The following is an 8,784-nucleotide window of genomic DNA, read 5'->3' on the forward strand; positions in this document are numbered from 1 at the left end:
TAGCATGTGCTTGTTGTTTTTGTCTGCTTCCACTTGTCTTTGCACTAGTCATTTAGACAGCCGTTAGCACATGATTCTCCTTATGGGGACCTGATATGTTTAACCACTTAAGCCTCACGCCCTTATACAGGGGCAAAAAGGTGGAGATCAGTCATATAAACCATTTCTACAACCACCAAACACACTGAAAACAAGCCGTGATTAAACGAGCAGTTACGTAAATGCGCAGAAGTCCGCTAAACAAACAAAACCAAACCAGAAATTCTTCAGACTTCATGTAACCGGCTAAAGATGGGCTGGTTAGCTTCCAGAGCTATCACTGACTCCACACACCAAGTTTCACCACGATCAGACCAAAATTCACTGAATGAGCCACAAAAGAAGACCACAAAAACACAGCAGCGCAAATGCGCTAAGACAGAAATTGGCTTACCTTCCCGATTTACTCCATTATTTTCGCTGGTAGCGTTAGCCACGTGATTAACAGTAGTTGCCATGCCTACCTAGCCCGTATCAGAGCAGTTTTCTGTCAACAACCTCCATTTTAGACCCACCTACAGACACTTGACTGAACAGATGTCACATGCAGTAAATTTGGGCCCACGTGGGTTTTGGCATCACAACGTCTGATTGGTTGAAGTGCCGTGAACGTGGCATCGTCACTGTGAATCTATTGGCTCAAACATTAAAAAGAGGTGTCAATCACACAAATTGACCAAAAGAAACCAAAGTTACAGCCCCTGGGAGTTTAAAGGGCCAGAGGCCAATCAAACGCTCTATACCCTAGTGATGGGATTTCCGGCTCTTTTTAGAGACCCGGCTCTTTCGGCTCGGCTCACTAAAAAGAGCCGGCTCTTTCGGCTCCGAACCGGCTCTTCAGGTTGTTTTGTTGCTTTCATTAATTTATTATTAACAATAATATAAAATTATGCACAAAGGGAATTACTAATGTAAAAAAAGTGGTTTTATTTATATATGTTTATATATGGCCCCTAGAGACAAAGCACGTACAAACTCTAAAGTTTATACAAACTCCAAAAGCACGTACAAACTCCAAAACACATTTCTAGCATTAACTGAACTTCCAAAACAGAGCTACCTAGATCACTTAAATTACACAATTGAAAGCATGTGTGTATTGTTTGTGTATTTATAGACAAGCACTCATATTTATTCAAATAATTTAAAAAAAAAAATTTACCTGTTACTACCACACACCAAATCCGGTTGTTGATACTTCCTGGCTTGTGTAGCCACTAGGTAACAAAAGCTCAACACTGCGCCCAGCATCCTGGTGCACTTCTGTTGTCTTTTGTACGTGATTTTGAGTTTGTACGTGCTTCGGGGTTTGTAAGTGTGTCTGAGGTTTTTTTACGCGTTTTGGAGTTTTTACGCGTTTTGGAGTTTGTACATGCTTAGGAGTTTGTACGTGTTTTGGAGTTTGTACGTGCTTTGTCTCTAAGGGCCACCATAAATATACTTTATTTATTCACTCCACATAAAATGTAATAAATAAATCATATAATACAAAAACCAACTATTCACATTTCAACTTTTAACTATTTAAATTTTCAGCTTTTTCCTTTTAAACAAATTTAACATGAAACAACACAAAACACTGCAAACCACAACACAATTAAATATAAATTAAAATATTAAAACAAAAAGAAGATGCACATTCTCTGTCATATGGGCCTGCATGATTTCTGAATCCTTTATCATCTGCAACTGAAAATAGTGGATGATTACTATACCTTTCTAATGTGACGTTGTTGTCCCTTGCTCTCTTTCTCTCTGGCTCTGTTCCTGTGCTGCTGCGATTGTAACTAACGCCCCTCCCCCCTCTGCCCAGCGCAAAGTACAGGCGGCGCGTGCGGAGTTTAGCGGAAAAAGGGCGAGAGAGAGGGTGAGAGAAAGAAAAAAAAAAACCCTCATGGCTCCCAATAAGGAGCCGGCTCGCGTCGTTCACTTCAAAGAACCGGCTCTAAGAGCCATTTCGTTCGCGAACGACCCATCACTACTATACCCGCTGCAGAAAAGGGCCATTGCCATGTAAATGTGTGGTTAATTCTTCAAAAATATATATTTTAAAAAAGCATGTTTAGGCCTGTTAATAAAATTTATTAATTTCTGCTCTTTAATACCTAAAAAAATTAACTGGCATGGTGTCCAATTGTGTGCCAAAATTGGACATTTTTGTACAACGTCTGGATATTCATGTATTGACAGCGCTGTAATTTTTCACTGTTTCACTTTAGAAACATAAATCTTTGCACAGATGATGTTTATATGTTGGTTACTGGATTTCTGGAACCACATGTGATCTGAGGCATATTTTTCAAAGGGTTATATGCTAAAAAAATTTAAAAAAAATTAGGCGAGGATAAAAGCTACTTACTTTTTCTGTGTTCCAGTCTCAGTAACTTTGACACAGTAATATCTGATTCAATTTCCCAAGTGTTAGCTTTATTTTGATACCAAGATTGTAAGGACAGAGTTTGTAATTGCAGAGAAATAATCAATTAAATTTGGGCATTACATTTTCGAGCAGGAAGCTCAGAAACCCCCTTGGGGCTTAAGAGGTTAATATGCTGCTGAGAATATACCCCAGAAGAAGTGTATAGTATAGCTTTTATTTTGGAAAGAGCCATTTCTCTGTAATAAACTCTCTTTTCCAAAGATGAGTGATTCCTCAATCAGATATTAATTTTTTTTATTACTTTGTTGTTTCAGCAACATTAAATTTAAAAACTGTACTTTTGAGTTAAAATATATATTTATAATTTTAATAAATAACAAACTAAAAAGGCATGAACATTTTTTTTGTATCGAAAAAAAATCGAACCGTGACACCAAAGTATCGAACCGAACCGTGAATTTTGTGTATCGTTGCACAATATATATATATGTGTATATATATATATATATATATATATATATATATATATATATATATATATATACACACACATCAGTACTACATGCATGTATATAAGAACATAATGTACTTTATGTACGTTAAATATGTAGCAATGGCAGACTCATACCTTGGGCTAACATGACCCCAATGTGGTCATCTGGAAAGTATGCAGGCTGTAAACAGCGAGCGCAGAGGGTGACAAGGTCACGAAAGCTGTCCTTCTCAATTACATAAACAGGGGCCATCCCTTTATAAACGTAACGCGAGACGGCTCCTGTGAGTTGCTTATGGCTCTGGGACGTTTTCTCATACGGCGTGCCTTGTGCGAAAGACTGCTGTATCTTCGGCTGGTTATAGTTTCTCTTTTCCAAACTTGCTTCCGTTGTTCCACAACTTGGTTTAGCTTGGATTTTCTGCATTCTTGAGTATTCTTTTTCGTGGACCTTCTGTAGGTGATAGAAGAGATTTGTTGTGTTGCCATCGGGCAGTTTTATAGCATAGCTTGCAAATGGGTGTCTTCTGCTCCGTGTTGGTGCTGTTGAACCCAAAATGTAACCAAATCACAGATGTACCCCCTCTTTTCGGTAAAAGTGCTTCTTCTTGGGCTGCCTGTGTAGCTGTCTCTGCCTGTTGCATGTCCGGGCATGAAACTGCAACCTGTCGCACGTCCATCATTTTGAGTTACCGTAAAGCACATCGCAAATCCGGGTGCACGTAAAGCAGCACCATGTCGCAAAACTTTTCTTTGCAAAAAATATAATTTTTTTATACTTTATTTCCTCTTGCATAAAGTTAGAGAATGTATAGTGACAAGACAAAACTAATATATTTGCCACAGGATATTTAATGATATATTTTATGTAATAATTTATAAAACTAGGTTAGAAACGATAGAAACGATAGAAGACAAATGGCACGATAGACATTTTTCTATCGTCCACACGATATATATCGTCATGTCGCCCAGCACTATTGCTAACTATCATTAACAGCTCAGCATTTATTGGAAAAGTATTAAATTATATTATCATAATTTAGATTCTCCTTATGCAAATTGCAGATTTCGGACCATCTTTAATCTGGTTTTCAAAAGTAGCACTCCACTGACGTGGCTTTTTAAAATTATGATAATGATCTTTTAGTGGTGTATACTGCAGTGTTCATTTTAGTTGATGTCAACCTTTGATACCTTTGACCACAGTATGTTACCTAATAAGTTAGGTAACATACTGACTGATAGTCTCCCGTCAGTGTGCGTCAGTGTTGTGTTTGCTCCTGCCGTGCCTCGTTATGGTTGTCAGTGTCACCTGTGTTCCCCGTGTGCTCCCACTTCCCTCGTTAACCCTCTGTGTATTTATGTCCACGTCTCCCTCAGTTCAGTGTGGCGTTGTCAGTGTCTCTTCCCTGAACCTGTGTGCCTTTCTCTGTGTTCCCTCTGTCCTCGGTTTAGTTTTCCCAGTTTAGTTCTGTTTCTTTGTGAAGCCTGCAATAAAGCAGAGATTGTGAGTTTAGCTTTTGTCTCCGTGAGTTTTGCATTTGGGTCCTCATCTGCCTGCATACAGCTAGTTCATGACATATGCAGTGTTGGGCAAGTTAATTTGAAAAAGTAATTAATTATAGTTACTAGTTACTTCTTCAAAAAAGTAACTGAGTTACAAGAATCTAAAAGTAATTAATTACTTGAAAAGTAACTATTGCGTTACTTTTTAACCCTCTGGGGTCCAGGGTATAATTGGCCATTTTTTTACTACTTTTGATTTTCCCTCCACATTTCACCTTTAAAAACTATTTATTTGCCTTCTTTGGTCTCATCCTTTTCAGCACAATCTCGCTTGTTTGGATTTACAGTCATGTTTTCATTTTGACATACTGTATTAACACAATTGGTCTAAAATCAGGCAAAAAACAAAATCTGAGTAGAAAACGTTATATTTTTACTGTAACAACCACAAACATTTATTAAATCATATTTCATAACTTTAAATGCAAATATAAATTGTCAGTTTTAAAATCATATGCACCAGTTTTGCAAACAACGTTATTTGCATCTATTTACCTTTTACCCTTTTTTATAACCATTTCAAACTATTTACAGAACAATCAGCTGTTCTGCATTCAATAAGATGATGCACAAATTATTTGTGCCACTCCAAAAAAATTTTTTTCTGTCCACTATAAAGGAGAACATCACAGCCTGATACCTGCAGGCCTGACAGCAGCCTGACACACCACACAAAACTATCCACAACACTACACACTAACTACACAAGACAACACATTAACTACACACTCCAAACACGCTAAACGTCACAAATCTCTCACATCTCCAAACTCGCTCTCTCTCTCTCTCTCTCTCTCTCTCTCTCTCTCTCTCTCTCTCTCTCTCTCTCTCTCTCTCTCTCTCTCTCCGTCACTCCTAAAACTTCCCCCTCTTTCTAAACAACCAAATGTCATGTTTCCATATCATTTTTTGATTGGTTGACATGGTGCATTTTTCCACCAACACGAACGGGCTGGGGTTTTTTTGGGGGTTTTTTTGCTCATAAGCAGAGAGTGCTCGCTGCGCTGTCCTTAAACACGCGTATATATTGTTTATCATGACTCTGGTTTTACGTGTCCTATCAACACAATTTAAAAACTGGTATATATCACCTTGTTGCTTTGTCATCTTGAAGTGGTCATGTGATTGGCTTACCACGACTACTTTATTCTTCCTCAGTCAAACAGCAGCACTCATGCAATTGTTTTGCCCCCTGAGCTCCAGGTGTTGTGCCAAAAAGTGATCGTCGGGCAGAAAGTGATTGCCGTCCGCGGGAGCGCGCGCAGCTGCTTAAAGCTGTAGTGCCCAGATTACTTACAGCTACTTCCGTGCAACTGATATAAGATGCGGTAAGCTGAACAAAGCTTCAACCGTCTGTTTTTTCATTTTCTTGTTAGTAACGGTAACGGCGTTGTAAAGATGAAAATAGTAATTAGTTAGATTACTTGTTACTGAAAAAAGTAACGCTGTTACTTGTAACACCGTTATTCCCATCATTGAACATATGTAACAGTTATTCAGTAATTGTTTAATTTGATTCAATTTTATTTGATTAATCTATTGCTAAATCACAATGACAGTTTCCTCAAACGTGTTCAAAGTGGTTTGTTAGGTAAAAAAAGTCAGCAATAATGCAATGAATACTGAGTTCAGTTTGTAATTATTCTGACATTCCCCTTTTTTGAATGTTCAAATAAAAATATCTGTTAAATTTTCTTTATGAAACAGTTGGGGGTCACTTTCCTGCCTCACTGCATACGAATGCACCCACGTCCTCCATCAGCACGTTCACAGTCACAAATGAAGGTGAGATGTACGAGCGCGAAAACATTTTCACCAACTCACGTTAACAAAAACATTATTCTAAAAAGTGAAGAGCACTCATTCTCACAGTGAATTACACACTCGGTGTTTCATTCTGACAACTAAATAAATACATAAAGCTTTAATTTTCTGCCCTGTTGGACACACCTGATATATTATGCTTGTGTGACACACTGTAATGTGTGGTCACATTATATGATAAAATTTTTGTATATTGTATCAAATCAAATCACTTTTATTGTCACATCACATGTGCAGGTACACTGGTACAGTACATGCGAGTGAAATTCTAGTGTGCGAGCTTCACAAGCAACAGAGGTGTGCAAAGTACAATTACATAAGAACAAGCAAAATATAAGAATGGCTAAATCTGAGCGTAATAAATATATGTACAATATAAGAGTGTATTCATTACTGGATGTGTATACTAAATATGTTTTTCTACGTGTGTGCGTGTGTGTGTGTGTGTGTGTGTGTGTGTATACATATTTTACAAATTAAATAGAGTAAACAATAAAATAAAATATATAAAATATACAGAGGTTGGTAGTTGAACATGTGCAAAACAAGTGGCATTTATATACAGTATGGAGTGCATAATGTTGAAGTTCCAGTAGTAAGGGTGAGTTGTCTATGAAGTGTTCAGCAGTCTGATGGCCTGGTGGAAAAAGCTGTCTCTCAGTCTGCTGGTTCGGGACCAGATGCTGCAGAACCTCCTTCCTGATGGAAGTAGTCTGAACAGTTTATGGCTGGGGTGACTGGAGTCCTTGATGATCCTTCCTGCTTTCCTCAGGCACCACTTCCTGTAGATGTCTTGGAGGGAGGGAAGCTCACCTTCAATTATCCGTTCAGAGCAGAGTATAAGCTTTTAGGTGTAGTTTTGTTAATCTTAATCTTGTGATTTTTGTTGAAGATCCAACATGTGGTGTGATCCCTAGTTACGCCACAAGGGGGCACGCTACTGCTCGACTTCAGATCTGCCAGAGAGAGGAAACACACTACCTGTCGTCCATCTCATGATTTATCTGTTTTTTTCAGGTTAGTAAGTAATAAGGCCACACATGTGGTCCACATAATTTACATGCCAAATAAGGGTAAAACCCAATAAGCAGTTTGTTTTGCTGAGATCTGTATTTGTCTGTTTTGCTCATTGAAATGTGTTACAATCGAGAGTAGGAGCTAGCTTAGCTCGCCGCATCCTGGAGTAGCCGTCGGCTTTGTTGTTTCCTAAACTTAAGGCACCCTCTTGTAACAAAAGTACACCACGGCTCCTGTATATTTGAGTTAATGTGTTCGCAGAGACAGTTTGATGTGTTGTCACTGTTATTGTCTAAAGTTAGTGTAATAACCTATAATAATTCTGATCGCTCTGCAATGTTGATGTGGAGATTTCCGCTATACAGATACGCCATTAGTGTATGGTACAGTACTGGAATGTTTGCTTTATCAAACTACGTGTGAAAAAAAGTGTGATTTATAGCTCTTAGTAACAAACAACAGAGATGACTGTTTAGATTTTTGTTTATACTATTTTAGTTTATTCTGATTTTGGGCTTTGGGAATGTGAGACAGAGATGTTAAGAAGTTTTTGCAACCTGTTGTGAACGCATGAATGTGTTTAAATAAAGATCTGGCAGAAGCGAGACAGGAAACACACTACCTGTTGTCCATCTCATGATTTATCTGTTTTTTTCAGAACCAGACATAATCTGTCAGCCGCCCTCTTGCTTGGGGTGTGTTAGACTTGCCTACTTCATTTGATGTGATGCCCACCTTTGAGTGGATTCGTATGTTGCGGCTCAGAGTGCACAATAACCACACCAGGTGTTTAATGGCTGAGCAGCTTAGTCTCCAACACGTTTCACTTGAAATTCAACTTCGTTGTTTTGCCCATTAATTTGTTGGCATATTAATGGCAAAGGTGTGTGTGTGTGTGGTTGAATGGCTGTGCTCAGTATTCACACTTTGTTATGGGATGAAAATGATTGGAGCTCATTATGTGGCTGAGCTGTGATGGCTGTCATTAGCAGCGTCTCAGAGGAGCTAATGAGAGAAATCCTTCTCCTTCTACAAAGCTCTTTACAAACTCCAGCTGTAGGCTGAAGGCTTACCTTACCATTATTCTTTCACGTGATTGGCCAAAGCTCCAAACATAGTGTAACAAAGAGTCCAGAAGAGGTGCAGGAGTACGCTTCTTCCACATCACATAAATTCAGATATACTTAAAAGGTTCATATGTAATTATTATGAGACACAAATACTGCCCACTCTGTAATCTAAATAAAACTGCAGTGAAAAATGTGTGATCTAAAACATACTGAATCTTTTCATAAAGGACCCTATTCTTATTAGGTGTTGACAGCTTCACATGGTCTTCACTGTAAACAGGAGATCTCAGTGAGAGATGAACCTAATTTCCCTCTCTTCCATGTATGCCATGCACCTTGCACCCTGCTGTTCTGTGCTGGATTGTCTCAGGGTATCGCTGCACAGCCTGCTC

General features: G+C 38.5%; 1 long non-coding RNA gene across 1 annotated transcript; it reads left to right on the plus strand.

The window, feature by feature from the left end:
* Nucleotides 1-772: 772 nt before the first annotated feature.
* LOC146525075 (uncharacterized) lies at nt 773-1,905 on the plus strand. Its single transcript, XR_014876039.1, has 2 exons — nt 773-1,135; nt 1,261-1,905. It is a non-coding gene; the product is annotated as an uncharacterized LOC146525075 (long non-coding RNA).
* Nucleotides 1,906-8,784: the final 6,879 nt, after the last annotated feature.

Source organism: Neolamprologus multifasciatus, chromosome 1 (assembly GCF_963576455.1).
Source record: "Neolamprologus multifasciatus chromosome 1, fNeoMul1.2, whole genome shotgun sequence".
NCBI classification, from domain to species: domain Eukaryota; kingdom Metazoa; phylum Chordata; class Actinopteri; order Cichliformes; family Cichlidae; genus Neolamprologus; species Neolamprologus multifasciatus.